Genomic DNA, 16381 nt, shown 5'->3' with positions numbered 1-16381 from the left:
AAACAGGAAATCTTAGGACTCCTCACAACAGAGGTTTTGGAATTTCTCTCGTGGTTCCCTATGCTCTCCATTCAGCTGAGAGAATAAAGCCGTGGGATTCCAGAGATTGAAGGGTTATAATCACTAAACAGTTTGTATATCAGCTTGGCTACTTTAAATATTTCGGTCATGAGTGGTTGATACGTTCTGTAAATATTCTACCACGTGAGACTGTCGTATCACCCCTACCTATCGCTATATGACAGAGAGAGTGGGCGAGTAAGTGGAAATCGGTACCAAACACTCCGAGTGGGGCCAGGCCGTGACACTCGTCAAAACGGGGCAGATTCCGTACCTACATCGCACCTCGTCTGTGTTGATGTAAAGGATACCGGAATCAGCCGAGGATATCTGATTGGTTCCGTTACAGTGACGTCATGGATAGTTATGATCTTTCGAGATTATTCCCGTCATTGCTTTCGAGATTTCAGACCTAAGAAAATTGGAATTAATCGAATGAGAGACGGACGAAAGTCTGATGCACTTCTTTTGTTTCTCAGGTTTTTTTTATCATAAACAATACATCCTATAGCTTTTCAAATTTCTTTTTACAATTTTAGTCACAAACCTCATCTGGAATCTGGAAGTAATATCTTGAAGTAATATCTTCCTTCGGCTAGTAAAAATACACGTACATCATCAGTGTTACTTAAGCAGTTACTAAAATGACCCCTCCTCATTCCACTAGGCGAGTACCCGCTGTACACAGCCCCACTCCCACCCCGTCCCATTGACCCATACTTTCGTCTTTTGCCTTGTAACCATGCAAACCCTTTTTGACATTTGATGTTATTAATAGACTCGAAACGGCAAATAGGTTTGGGTGTATGATTTGATGTTTGGTTTCATTTTGTCATTCAATCTGTCCATTATTCGAATCTTTCGGAGTATAACATACTGGTCAGGCCCCGTTATCACTACACAGATTCATTCTACATGTGATTTAGATATATACCACTTTGTATACCATTACATTTACTACCGAACGAGGCACTGCTACAAATGTAATGTCGGATCCCGATATGTAATCGAATTTTCCCTCTTGTGCTCTCATAAGACAAAAGAAAAGTCGATCTGCTGCCGTCATTGCAGGACTCTTCAAGGGTAAAATACGGTATGACAACAAAGCACTGGAGTGGTCAAATCGCCAGTGGACACCATTTTCACATGACGTTAGATGTTGAGTGACCCCGTCGCCTTGGAAACCGTCGTTAGTAGCTGTTGTTTGACCCCGAGGCCAGTTGATATCGTCGTCACACGACCTTAGCTCCCGAATGGATCTGTCGCCAGGGATACCGTCATCATATGACATAGTTGTTGAGTGGCATCTCCGCCAGGGATACAGCTCTCACACGTGTATGACCTTAGCTGTTAACTGGACCCGTCGCCAGGGAGACAGCTCTCACACGTGTATGACATTAGCTGTTACCTGGACCCGTCGCCAGGGATACAGCTCTCACACGTGTATGACCTTAGCTGTTAATTGGACCCGTTGCCAGGGACACAGCTCTCACACGTGTATGACCTTATCTGTTTACTTAACCCGTCGCCAGGGATACAGCTCTCACACGTGTATGACATTAGCTGTTACTGGACCCGTCGCCAGGGATACAGCTCTCACACGTGTATGACCCAGCTGTTAATTGGACCCGTCGCCAGGGACACAGCTCTCACACGTGTATGACCTTATCTGTTTACTTAACCCGTCGCCAGGGATACAGCTCTCACAAATGTATGAGCTTAACTGTTACTGGACCCGTCGCCAGGGATACAGCTCTCACACATGTATGACCTTATCTGTTTAGTGGACCCGTCGCCAGGGATACAGCTCTCACAAATGTATGAGCTTAACTGTTACTGGACCCGTCGCCAGGGATACAGCTCTCACACATGTATGACATTAGCTGTTTACTGGACCCGTCGCCAGGGATACAGCTCTCACACGTGTATGACCTTAACTGTTACTGGACCCGTCGCCAGGGATTCAGCTCTCACACATGTATGACCTTAGCTGTTTACTGGACCCGTCGCCAGGGATACCGTCGTCACATGACTTTAGCAGTTGTATGTTTATATATTTGTCATATGACCTTACTTTCTTGCCAATATGTAGATTTATAATATGACATGAATTTAGTTACACTACATGTTTATTTCCAAGATAACAGACAATTTTTGATGAGTGTAATTCCCTTATTTGAGATATTTCCGGGTTCACGCGCGTTGAATTACAGATCTTACACTGGTATATTGTCGATATAACTTTATTAAAGTGAAAGTTAAGTCATCATCACATCTTTATCCTACTTACTGACCTCGTCTGTTGGTTTCTGTGGACACACAGCCGTTATCTGCTGACGCCGCGGCAGTACCGATATCACAATATACATTGTATAGATAATAAAATCGATCGTAAGGGATCATTTAATGAAATCCTCTAAAAGGATAAGTCATCCATTTTGACGCTTTCATATCCAAATTTTAGACAGCCATTCAAACAAAAGGTTTCAATTGGCTTAAAACTAATACGTTGTTTATTTGCCTTTAGTAATAAAATACATCGTACGTCTCGAGTGAATTCCGGAACTCTTCAGATTCGCTAATCTCTTCGGCAAATATACACCCCCTGACCTCCTACCTGGTGGTACGGTGTCCAGGTGTCGTAAACAAACATGCCGATGACCGAAGCATTGTCCTATACACAGTGTACTCATAAGGACACCAATGAAAATAAATAGAACAGGTTAAAAGGACATTCTTACGTACAATATTGGTCTAAGGGTGACGTTACAACTAAAGAATCAATGGGTTTCAATGGGTTTTCCGGGTTCACGTTCAGTTGTTCTTCGCTTCAATATTTAACAAATAAATTAAATTTCGAATGTAACTATCACTGGTACTTTATTTATTCTCATGTCCTCAACAACCCCGTCCTTAGTACGATACAGTGACCTGCACTTAATAACAACAAATGGAGCATGTTCTGATGGGAGCCTGAATTTGGTTCCTAGAACTAGGGTCTGGTTTATTTTAAACGGAACTAGGAACCAGCTTCAGGCTCCCTGTTCTTATTGTGAGAGTAACAGACCTGCTCTTTTGCTAGAGAGTAACGAACGTTGGTCCGTTACGAACCTAGGCGTGTTAGAACTATTAGAGTAAGGAACCTGTTCTAACTTCTTATGTACCAAACGCGTTCTAAATACCAGAGAAATGAATACTTCTTGATTAACAAACATGTCCTTACTACTAGATTAACGAACATGATATAATTAAAAAGAGACATAAATGTTATTGGAATCAATAACTTCTAACTTCTTTATCTTATTCCAAGAATAGTATGACTTTCGTATTCTTTCAAGAGTACCTGTCAGAGTGGTCATTGTGTTACGACCTTTATAACCCCTGACCTTTACGTCTTCTACAACCCCTGACCTCCACGTCTTCTACAACCCATGACCTCCACATCCTCTACAACCTCTAACAGTCGGTCCTAACCAACCGTTGACCTCTATAACCTCCGACCTCAACGACCTATACCAACCCCGACTTATACGTCCTCTTCAACCCATGACCTCCACACATCCTCTACAACCTCTAACAGTCGGTCCTAACTAACCGCTGACCTCTAAAAAACCCGACCTCCATGACCTCTACAACTCCTGACAACCATGTCATCGGTAACCCCTCAACTCTTGACATCCACGTCCTCGATAACCCCTGACCTCAACGACCACTACACGTACATCCATTTCCATCATGGCTTCGTTACTCCTTGTTTCTATAGCCTCTGGCCTCTATATTCCATGACATCCACTTCCTCGATAACCCCTGACCTCAACGACCTCTACACGTACATCCTTGCCCACCATGGTTTCGATACCCCTTGTTTCTATAGCCTCTGGCCTTTACATTCCATGACAGCCACGTTCCCTACAACTCCTGACCTGCACGACCTCCACACATTTATCCTGTGACCGCCGTGTCTTCGATCATCCCGAACCCCTGGTAGTACTGATCGACCTCCCACACAGGAGGACAGCGAGGACTACACGATGGGCGTCGTTCCGTGGACCGCAGTTGCTGTGACCGCCGTGTCTTCGATTCTTTACATTCCACGACCTCCCACACAGGAGGACAGCGAGGACTACACGAAGGACGTCGTTCCGTGGACCGCAGTAGCTGTGACAGCCTGTCCGCATCTGAGGAGCTGTCCGACTCTCCGAGAGCCTGGTAAGCGGCAACTTACCCCCTCCCGTCGACCAAACACCGAGTTCGTCAGTGTAGTGTAGTCGTAAACACCTCAACCAACATCCAACCAACCACGACCTCCACGTCACCAATAACCCTGACCTCTAGAACCCTTGATACCTACGTTCTCGATAGCCCTTGACCTCCACAGCCTATACACGTATATATCTCTTCGATGACCCCTAACCTCTTCTCCATTCTATGACCTACACGTCATGGATAGACCCTGACCTCTACAGCTCACTGCCTCCTCAAACTCTGCACGTTTTGACTTCAATCCTGGTATAACCTCCAGCATACTACAACTCCTCGGTGGTATCTAAGACAACTACAACCCCTGTAATCCGTCACCTCGCCTAATGTACGATCCTGATCTTAAAGAAATAGAAATTAAGAAATAAAAAAACAGCTTTATTAATTTTCGAAATAGCTTAATTTGGAAGCGAGCAGAGATTCTTGATATGGGAGGGAAATGGAGTGCCCGGAAAATACCTGCATGGTCGGACGGATGACCTAATAATTATTCTTTTCGATCGAGATGATTGTATCTCGGCATTTTTGTGGACAGGCGAATGTGCTATCTCCCGTCATCCCACTTCGTAAAGTTGATTAAAACCCAGCTAACTATGGTGTGGGTTTTAAACCAAATCATGACGTACTTACACATTGTATGTAGCTTAAGATAAAGCATTTATCTATTGGAATACAAATATACATATCCGCCTTGAACAGGTGGACACAGAACAATTTACATACTAATAGGATTTTGTTGGAGAAAGAAGGATTTGCATATACCATCCTGAACAAATTTATATAGAAAATAAATTCTATGCATGTTTTACCACACTGGGAGTCAAATTAATTGTGGAATTATAATGTATATTCGGTTGTTTGTTTGTCTTTTAATAGTGATAATTTTAGTACGTGACACGCGTGATTTAATTTACTCAATGGTGAAGTACGATCCTCACCATTAATATCAGCATGTTTAATTAAATTCAGTGACTGATTTCTTAAATTTCCAGGAAAGTTTCCAATATTTCGAGGATTATCGACCATTTAAAACTAAACCATTACAAGTATGATAGTAATTTAGTTCACGGATGGCAAGATTAACGACCGGATACGACTAGGTACATCCTAATATAAAAAAAGAATACAGTCACCAAATTTCCGGAAAGTTTATTTTTATGTTTATAATCTAAACTGCATCTAAAACGAACAAGGATGTATTGGCAAAATTTGAAAGGATGATTGAAAACACGTCTACTCCTGCTTATACCCAATGGGTCTCAAATGGCTATTGCATAGGGTTGTACATTAGAGATACCCAGGTTATCCGGAAGGTGATTTCATCCAGTCTTCTGGATCCGAAGTTTGATCTGTTAATTTAGTCGGTACATAATTATGAAAGGGTTTCAAATATTCCTCAGTTTCCGATTGGCTTTTTTATTTAAGGGAATATTTCATTATTCCAAAACTAATCGTCTATTTTTTGGCATACCACTCACCTGCCTTCCACTGTAACCCCGTGTATCTTACTATGGGACTCCGTGTATCTTATTATGGGACTCCGTGTATCTTATTATGGGACTCCGTGTATCTTATTATGGGACTCCGTGGATCTATAATCGTTGGTACCCGTGTATCTTACTAGTGGACTCCATGTATCTTACCATGGGACTCCGTGTATCTTATTATGGGACTCCGTGTATATATAATCGTTGGAATCCGTGTATCTTATTATGGGACTCCGTGTATCTTATTATGGGACTCCGTGGATCTATAATCGTTGGTACCCGTGTACCTTACTAGTGGACTCCATGTATCTTACCATGGGACTCCGTGTATCTTATTATGGGACTCCGGGTATCTTATTATGGGACTCCGTGTATCTTATTATGGTACTCCGTGTGTCTTATTATGGGACTCCGTGTTTCTTATTATGGGACTCCGTGTATCTTATTATGGTACTCCGTGTGTCTTATTATGGGACTCCGTGTTTCTTATTATGGGACTCCGTGTATCTTATTATGGTACTCCGTGTGTCTTATTATGGGACTCCGTGTTTCTTATTATGGGACTCCGTGTATCTTATTATGGGACTCCGTGTGTCTTATTATGGGACTCCGTGTTTCTTATTATGGGGCGAATGCAACTGTTCGTGTATCTCGGGATCTGGTGACCAAACAGCAGATGTCCATACGCGGCATTATTTAGGTGTTCAGCAAGAGTTTTTCCCACAGCAACTGAACTGCATTGTGATCCCATTTCACATGTCCTAAGACTTTTTTCTTTGGACCTTTCAACGCCTGGCCAAAAGCAAGTGCGTCTCTGTTTCAACGATGCCTAGGAGTTTCCTTACGAATTGTCTCTCGGGATTTCCCATGAGAAACTAATTTCTGACTGGATGGTCCACGCCTACAGTTCGTTACCTTCGTATTTTATTTTATTCCTCTGGCCCTAACAACAGACTTAGACATTTTGACACATAGATGTCTGGTGTTTCATATAGCAATGCGCTCTGGCCCCACAACAGACATCTATATGTCAAAATGTCTAAGTCTGGTGTTGGAACCAGAGGAAACTCGGGCTATGTTTTACTATACTGTATGGTATACCTGAATTTAAAATAGCAATACTAGAAGGAACAGATAAATGATGAATACATTAACCAACGATCCATTAACTAAAACATGTATTAGCTAAATAATATATAGAGTCAACGTACATTTTGTTTTATATTTTAAATTTTACAGCAAAGGGGAGACAACCCTTAGTAGGAAAACTCGTATTTGTGCAACTTTACTTCATATACGTTAAGAAAAAAACTAGCATACACATACTAAGATAGATAACTGCTGGAGAACCCTGAATGTCGATGGTCCATCTTGAGTTATAAACTTACATATATATGCTTCTCTAATTACCCACCCCCAGGTGGCAACAACAAACACCCATAGGCTGTTCACAACGCACCGGCCTGCACCAGTGATTGTTTAATTATTAAGAATAATTTCAAACAACATTTTACAACAATGTGTCATGTATATTTTAACCTACACATCTACAATGTATCTCCTAGACATTTACAACTATTTTTTCAGATTTTTTTTTTCTATACCTCCGTCCCGACCAGTGCGTTGACCTGAACTGAGGTCCCAGCAACACTTGCTACACGTGCTACACATGCCCTACAAGTGTTGGCACCTATCGGGGTACCATTAGAGAAAACAATTTCGCGCTTATTCCTTGTAGTCAATCGCGCGAAATATAAATTACATGTTTATGGTGTCAGGCCACATGGGATTGATATCGGATCGGTATGCCTACTGATTTCCTGTTTTTCTCCTGATCAGCTGATGCTTTGCGTGAAAACTTCAATTCTGGCCTACAAAGGGTTTAGGATAGACCACTAAAATATATTTCCTTTCTTAAATAATCAGCCTTTTTTCAATGTATCCAAATTAAGAATGTAATGGTACAGGTGTATGCATGTTTAAATGATAAGTTATTTTTTGTACCTTCCTGATTAGGAGATCGCCAAGGAAACTGAGACAGAAATGACTTCTTGAATTAAGACTGAATGTCCGGTAATAACTTTCTCCGAGCAAGAGGTTTTACGTTTAAATTAAGGCAATCAAACCTGTTTATACACTTTACACAAATGATTGAAATGTTTTGATGAAAATTGTTAAAATATTGGACGATGTCTCCTATGCACGGCCTCCTGACAAACGATAAAGAAAAAGTGACACTGCAAGGGTTGTTCGTTTTCTCTTTCTTGTGATTTTTCTATTTGGCTATTTTGGCCATCAACTTTTTGGTAACTAGCAATGTTTTTTCTTATTTGATGTGAAATTACCGTTTCACCTTTTTTCCCATATATAAATAGCAGAACTGGAGTGGGTCGATCGTCGGCGACCAGGAAGTTCAATTGGTAGAGCTTCGGTCTTGGTAGCAGTCTACATTTTGACAACAGCACACGACGCATAATTGCAAAAAATCAAGTTTTACAACTTTACTGGGACCCAGATAATTCTGCAACAAAGTAGGTAATCTTAATTTCAGACAGAATTTAGGAAAAAAAATACTAGTTGCAGGGGTCAAATTTTAGGTCAAAAATAGCATTTTTGGTATTTTTTGGCATTTTTTGGTAATTTTTGATGTGGTTACCATGGTTTTCACACAAATGACACACATAGAAAAAAGAGGTTTATACACTTCTCAGTACTTTATATGTATTGTAAATGTAATGCAGTTTACAAATATATATACATGTATATATGTGTTGTGTAGGGTAAATCCGCTGTGTTTACATTTCCTCGACATGTGCCTTGTTTTTATTGCTACCCTAGGCTTTAGAGGGTCCCAGATTCGGACCCCGGCCTGGTCGTTGCATTTCTCTTTCGGATACCCGAGCCTGGGTTGTAAATAGTGTTGTATTCGGGGGCAAAGACTTTGACTTATCATACAGATCGGCTCCAATAACGCACATGACGAAGTGTCAACAACTGTTTTTATACATATTAAAAAACCTTTACAGTTGATAAATCGGTAGCCGCGACCCTGTGAGGGAGAGCCGAGCGTGTCGAAAGACTAGTTTTGTCACTTGTATAATAATAATCTTTTGAAGCTCTGAGAAAATATGATCCGCTTTACTTGTTCTTAAAATCACGTTAATATACTAAGTTGTAAAAGTGTTGTTAAACGGTTACTCTATAGGAAACAATGACAGGGTCACAAGTAACACACACTCATTCTCAATAAAAACTCAATTCACGACTTGTAATTTTTGGATATTATTGATCGATTGTTGTAGACTTCGAGATAGCCAAATTTCCATTATTCTTTGATTGTAATTTTGAAGATGATTTTTCTTAGGATTATAAAATTGAAACTAAACAAAACGTTCGAAGCGGTATTTCACTTCAAGATATATATCTTATTTTCTTTGCCAAACTATTCTGGATATCAACCTTTTTCGTTGATGAACTTGATTTTTGATTAACTGGGTACGTCCAAGTCTATGTCGAAGATTCCGGATTATAGACGCCCGCTCGTCTCTATGGCAGCAATAACCGGATTGACGATGTACCGACCCTACGACTGTACGACAGTAGTGTCCGGATTCACGAGGTTTTCGCAACTGTACGACAGATATGACCGTATTTACAAGGTGTTTCTCGACTGTTTGAGAGTAGTGGACGTATTTACAAGGTGTTTCTCGACTGTTTGAGAGTAGTGGCCGGATTTACGAGGTTTTCTCGACTGTACGACAGATGTGACCGGATTAAGAGGTTTTCTCGACTGTACGACAGATGTGACCGGATTTACGAGGTTTTCGCGACTGTCCTACAGATGTGACCGGGTTTACGAGGTTTTCTTGACTGTACGACAGATGTGACCGGATTTACGAGGTTTTCGCGACTGTACGACAGATGTGAACGGATTTACGAGGTTTTCGCGACTGTACGACAGATGTGAACGGATTTACGAGGTTTTCGCGGCTGTACGACAGATGTGACCGGGTTTACGAGGTTTTCGCGACTGTACGACAGATGTGACCGAATTTACGAGGTTTTTGCGGCTGTACGACTGATGTGACCGGGTTTACGAGGTTTTCGCGACTGTACGACAGATGTGACCGGATTTACGAGGTTTTCGCGACTGTACGACAGATGTGACCGGATTTACGAGGTTTTTGCGGCTGTACGACAGATGTGACCGGGTTTACGAGGTTTTCGCGACTGTACGACAGACGAGACCGGATTTACGAGGTTTTCGCGACTGTACGACAGATGGGACCGGATTTACGAGGTTTTCTCGGCTGTACGACAGATGTGACCGGATTCACGAGGATTTCTCGGATGTACGACAGATGTGACCGGAGTTAAGAGGTTTTCGCGACTGTACGACAGATGTGACCGGATTTACGAGGGTTTCGCGACTGTACGACAGATGTGACCGGATCTCCGAGGTTTTCGCGACTGTACGACAGATGTGACCGGATCTACGAGGTTTTCGCGACTGTACGACAGATGTGACCGGATTCACGAGGATTTCTCGGCTGTACGACAGATGTGACCGGAGTTAAGAGGTTTTCGCGACTGCACGACAAATGTTACAGAACAGAAGTGATAATATGAACCGTTTTCTTTTGTGCTTACAATAACATTGAACGTATTAACGAAATACCCCCTCACCGAGCCTATGGTTGTGTAGTGTTCTATTTTCTCTAGCAAAGAGAATTGGATTCACGTGATTTTCCCAAAACTAGGATTGTATATATAGAATTCTTCAGTTAATGTGCTCTGTAAACTGTCGTAGTGGTCTGGAATTTTGGAGGCATTTAAAATACAAGTTAGTGATCGAGGTTCCTCGGAGCTGATCGAGCACGGGTTTCTAACCAGATCTATAAGCGTAGAATGAGTGGTGTAACGGCAGTAATATATTACCGTTCTAATCCGTAAACCCGAGTCGGTGTGAACCCCGTACTACATTGCGTCAGAGAGGAAAACATACCAATCACCTCCTCATTGATGGGACACTAGTTAAGGTAAGTACAGCAATATGTCATTATCTCTCATGTTTGTCGGATGTTAGGCGTCAAATACTTCTGGAGAAACAACAAATTTAAGATAACTAAGGTGGGCTGAAGTCCTCTTGCGACGTAACTTCCTCGAGAAATCCATTCGTGTTTAAGTGTCCATGCCCGGTTTACAAAGACTTCCAAGGTGCTAGCAACCAGAAGGCAAATTAGTGTACACAGCATACAACCACAAGCTACTAGCTAGCTACAACGATGTCATCTGAGCGAAACTGAGCGAAGGTGAAGGAACCGTTAAGTTAATTATATTACTATTGTCACTTTTATTATGTTTTTGTTAAAGTTCTTTTCAAGAGAACTTTTCCATAAAAATCACGTTTTGATACATTTTACAGAGGTATAGTAAAAAAAGAAGGAAAAACAGAAAGAAAAAATAAAGTAGAAAAGGAAAGGTATCGAACTCAGGACCTTAACGTTGCAAAGGCTACACTTTACCAGAATAGCCACACCGGAATTATAAATCTGAAGCATAGAAATGAATGTCCAATTTCTAGGCCGCAAAGTATATGGATATCCCGACAGGGGAAGTTAGTCTTAGACAGAAATAAACAGTTGTTGATGCTCCATCTTCTACATAGAAGAGTCAATACTGCAATAATAAAAAGTAAAAGAAAAAGAATCTGGCTGGAATTCTTCATCGCGTTTTTTACTGATGCAGTGAAACCTCGAACAACTGTAGACAGTCTTTCGTTCTTACATTCATTTCCGAAGTTTCATATTGTTTTTTTCCCTCAAATTATTGAAATGTTTTGAGTCCAGAGATCCTTTCCAGACATGAATTCAAATCAATTCATTCTTATAATAGATTTAAGGTTATAAGTTTAATCATAATGACAACTTCATATTTCATAAATCACATAAACTGTAATTGCAATACGTTTCATCACTCCAATAACTACTATAACTTTCATCACTCCCATAACTGCAATACGCTTCATCCCTCTCATAACTGCAATACGCTTCATCACTCCCATAACTGCAATACGCTTCATCACTCCCATAACTGCGATACGCTCCATCACTAACATAACTGCAATACGTTTCATCACTAACATAACTGCTATAGATTTCATCACTACAACATCACTCCCATAACCACTATAGATTTCATGACTCCCATAACTGCTATAGGTTTCATCACTCCCATAACTACTATAGGTTTCATCACTCCCATAACTACTATAGGTTTCATCACTCCCATAACTACTATCGGTTCCATCACTCCCATAACTACTATAGTTTCCATCACTCCCATAACTACTATAGTTTCCATCACTCCCATAACCACTATTGTTTTCATCACTCCCATTACTACTTTATTTTTCATCACTCCCATAACTACTATATGTTCCATCACTCCCATAACTACTATATGTTCCATCACTCCCATACTACTATAGGTTCCATCACTCCCATAACCACTATAGTTTTCATCACGCCCATAACCACTATAGCTTTCATCACTCCCAGAACTACTATAGGTTCCATCACTCCAATAACCACTATAGGTTCCATCACTCCCATAACCACTATAGTTTTCATCACGCCCATAACCACTATAGCTTTCATCACTCCCAGAACTACTATAGGTTCCATCACTCCAATAACCACTATAGGTTCCATCACTCCCATAACCACTATAGTTTTCATCACGCCCATAACCACTATAGCTTTCATCACTCCCAGAACTACTATAGGTTCCATCACTCCAATAACTACTATAGGTTCCATGACTCCCATAACTACTATAGGTTCCATCCCTCCCATAACTACTATAGGTTCCATCACTTCCATAACTACTATAGGTTCCATCACTCCCATAACCACTATAGGATTCATCACTCCCATAACTACTATAGATTTCATCACTCCCATAACTACTATATTTTTCATCACTCCCATAACTACTAAAGTTTTCATCACTCCCATAACTACTATAGTTTTAATCACTCTCATAACTGCTAAAGGTTCCATCACTCCAATAACTACTATAGGTTCCATCACTCCCATAACCACTATAGATTCCATCACTCCCATAACTACTATATGTTCCATCACTCCCATAACTACTATAGATTTTATCACTCCCATAACTACTATAGATTTCATCACTCCCATAACTACTATAGTTTCCATCACTCCCATAACCACTATTGTTTTCATCACTCCCATTACTACTTTATTTTTCATCACTCCCATAACTACTATAGGTTTCATCACTCCCATAACTACTTTATTTTCCATCACTCCCATAACTACTATAGTTTCCATCACTCCCATAACCACTATTGTTTTCATCACTCCCATTACTACTTTATTTTTCATCACTCCCATAACTACTAAAGTTTTCATCACTCCCATAACTACTATAGATTTTATCACTCCCATAACTACTATAGATTTCATCACTACAACATCCCTCCCATAACCACTATAGATTTCATGACTCCCATAACTGCTATAGGTTTCATCACTCCCATAACTACTTTATTTTCCATCACTCCCATAACTACTATAGTTTCCATCACTCCCATAACCACTATTGTTTTCATCACTCCCATTACTACTTTATTTTTCATCACTCCCATAACTACTATAGCTTTCATCACTCCTATAACTACTATAGATTTCATCACTCCCATAACTACTATATTTTTCATCACTCCCATAACTACTAAAGTTTTCATCACTCCCATAACTACTATAGCTTTCATCACTCCTATAACTACTATAGATTCCATCACTCCCATAACTACTCTAGTTTTCATCACTCTCATAACTGCTAAAGGATCCATCACTCCCATAACTACTATAGGTTCTATCACTCCCATAACCACTATAGTTTTCATCACGCCCATAACCACTATAGCTTTCATCACTCCCAGAACTACTATAGGTTCCATCACTCCAATAACCACTATAGGTTCCATCACTCCCATAACCACTATAGTTTTCATCACGCCCATAACCACTATAGCTTTCATCACTCCCAGAACTACTATAGGTTCCATCACTCCAATAACTACTATAGGTTCCATGACTCCCATAACTACTATAGGTTCCATCCCCCCCATAACTACTATAGGTTCCATCACTTCCATAACTACTATAGGTTCCATCACTCCAATAACTACTATAGGTTCCATGACTCCCATAACTACTATAGGTTCCATCACTTCCATAACTACTATAGGTTCCATCACTCCTATAACTACTATAGGTTCCATCACTCACATAACTACTATAGGTTGCATCTCTCTCATAACTGCTATAGGTTTCATCACTCCCATAACTACTTTATTTTTCATCACTCCCATAACTACTATAGATTTTATCACTCCCATAACTACTATAGATTTCATCACTCCCATAACTACTATATTTTTCATCACTCCCATAACTACTAAAGTTTTCATCACTCCCATAACTACTATATTTTTCATCACTCCCATAACTACTATATTTTTCATCACTCCCATAACTACTATAGGTTCCATCACTCCCATAACCACTATAGTTTTCATCACTCCCATAACTACTTTATTTTTCATCACTCCCATAACTACTATAGTTTTCATCACTCCCATAACTACTATAGTTTTCATCACTCCTATAACTACTATAGATTTCATCACTCCCATAACTACTATAGTTTTCATCACTCCCATAACTACTATATGTTCCATCACTCCCATAACTACTATAGGTTCCATCACTCCCATAACTACTATAGTTTTCATCACTCCCATAACTACTATAGTTTTCATCACTCCCATAACTACTATAGTTTTCATCACTCCCATAACTACTATATATTTCATCACTCCCATAACTACTATAGTTTTCATCACTCCCATAACTACTATATGTTCCATCACTCCTACAACTACCATATGTTCTATCACTCCCACCGAAGCAGCATCATACCACGCCGCCTTTTTCACTTTCATCCAACATCCAGGTCATGATAGTCAATAATAGTTTGTAATAATTATTGTGAGTACAACATGCATACTCCTTTAAGATCCTCGGTCGTAATTCAGAATCAATTCACAATGGGATGGCTATAAATAGATAATCTACTATCATGATACATGATACAATATTTCAGCGTTTTTATAAAGATGATTCACCAGTGTGGTATAATTAACATTCGTGTATACAATTCCAATTCTGTGAATGTTAAAGTTAGCAGATACACGTTAATGAAGAAAAAAGAACCAGGTCTCCGTATATAGAATACTTGCTATCTGTCATAACCTTCATCATCCATGTAATACATTATCAAATTTATTGACGATTCGTGGAATACGGCGGCGTTCTTAAGTATGGTTTATAAAAGAAACTAGTTGAAATATACGGTATGAAATACTGAAGTATCGAATTGCCAAAAAGGAGATAATTACGAAGGTGTGGAGAAGATATCCCATGCCCTATTATTCTACAAATGTCATTTACAAATCAAGCGCTATTCAACTTGACTGAATTAGTTTGAAACTTTGATTGACGAAGGTTTTAAATCTCCAAGGTCGAGTATTTACACCTAATAATTGACTCGGGAGCGAACATTGCGACCTACTCGTGGAAGTATTGTGTACGTCCATAGAGAACGTGTTCAATGTTCCTACAACACTATGAGATACTAGTGGGGCGACACCGGAAGGGGTGTCACAGATGGAATGAAGTGTAGAGGGCAATAACTCTGTTTAAACACGGGTGAAACAGCTATTCAACAAGAAATTGTTTGAGTGTTTTAACAAATTTGACCCCTTTGACCTTTAAGGGTTAAGGACATTTCCTTTTGCAAAATTTGTCTGGTATAATGCTGCTGTAATGGCAAAGAAAAAGAAATGGACAAAATTTACCTTCGGACCAGGTGAACTAACAAGAGTAGCGTAGGGCGGTACAATATACGCCTGTCGAATGCCATATAGTGTTATATATTAACTTGCATTAAAATAAGATTTGCATCACCTTAAGAGTGGCTAGCTAGCTATATATAGCATGCTATAAATCTCACCTTTCACTACAAAGTCAATGTTCGATTTTCTTTAATTTTCTAACAGTTTGAGGAAAACAAGTAATCAAAAGATTAGTCTCCAACTCATTATATTAACACAACTTGATATCATGATTATGAAGCCTACCAAGTTTCGAATAAATCGATAGAAAACTGTAGATCTCCGGACAAGATTCAAGTACTAGAAATAAACAAAGGGCAATAACTTCTGCAAAAATAGTCGAATCAAATTTTTGTTCAAAGAAACATAACTATATATCATGACTATAACGATTTCCAAGTTTCAAAGAAATCGGTCGTAAAATGTAGGAGGAGATCGGCGGATAAAATCAAATACTGAAATAAACGAAGGGCAATAACTTTTACAAAAATTGTCAAATCAAAAATCTTTTCAGGGAAACAACATGTTATGATAATAATAAAGCCTAACAAGTTTCAAAGAATTCGATCAAAAATTGTAGGAG

At 39.8% G+C, this 16381-nt stretch overlaps 1 protein-coding gene across 1 annotated transcript in view; it reads left to right on the top strand.

The window, feature by feature from the left end:
• The first annotated feature begins 10743 nt into the window (after positions 1–10743).
• LOC110445353 (calmodulin-like) overlaps positions 10744–16381 on the top strand; it is a 15393-nt gene continuing 9755 nt past the window's right edge. Inside the window, exon 1 of the mRNA XM_021489914.1 lies at positions 10744–10846. The gene's annotated coding sequence lies outside the window, so the exon portion shown is untranslated. The remainder of the gene's footprint in view (positions 10847–16381) is intronic.

The sequence above is a fragment of the Mizuhopecten yessoensis genome, unplaced genomic scaffold (genome assembly GCF_002113885.1).
Source record: "Mizuhopecten yessoensis strain PY_sf001 unplaced genomic scaffold, ASM211388v2 scaffold2249, whole genome shotgun sequence".
Lineage (NCBI taxonomy): Eukaryota > Metazoa > Mollusca > Bivalvia > Pectinida > Pectinidae > Mizuhopecten > Mizuhopecten yessoensis.
The sequence above is the reverse complement of the archived record's forward strand: the minus strand, read 5'-3'. Positions and strand labels throughout refer to the sequence as shown.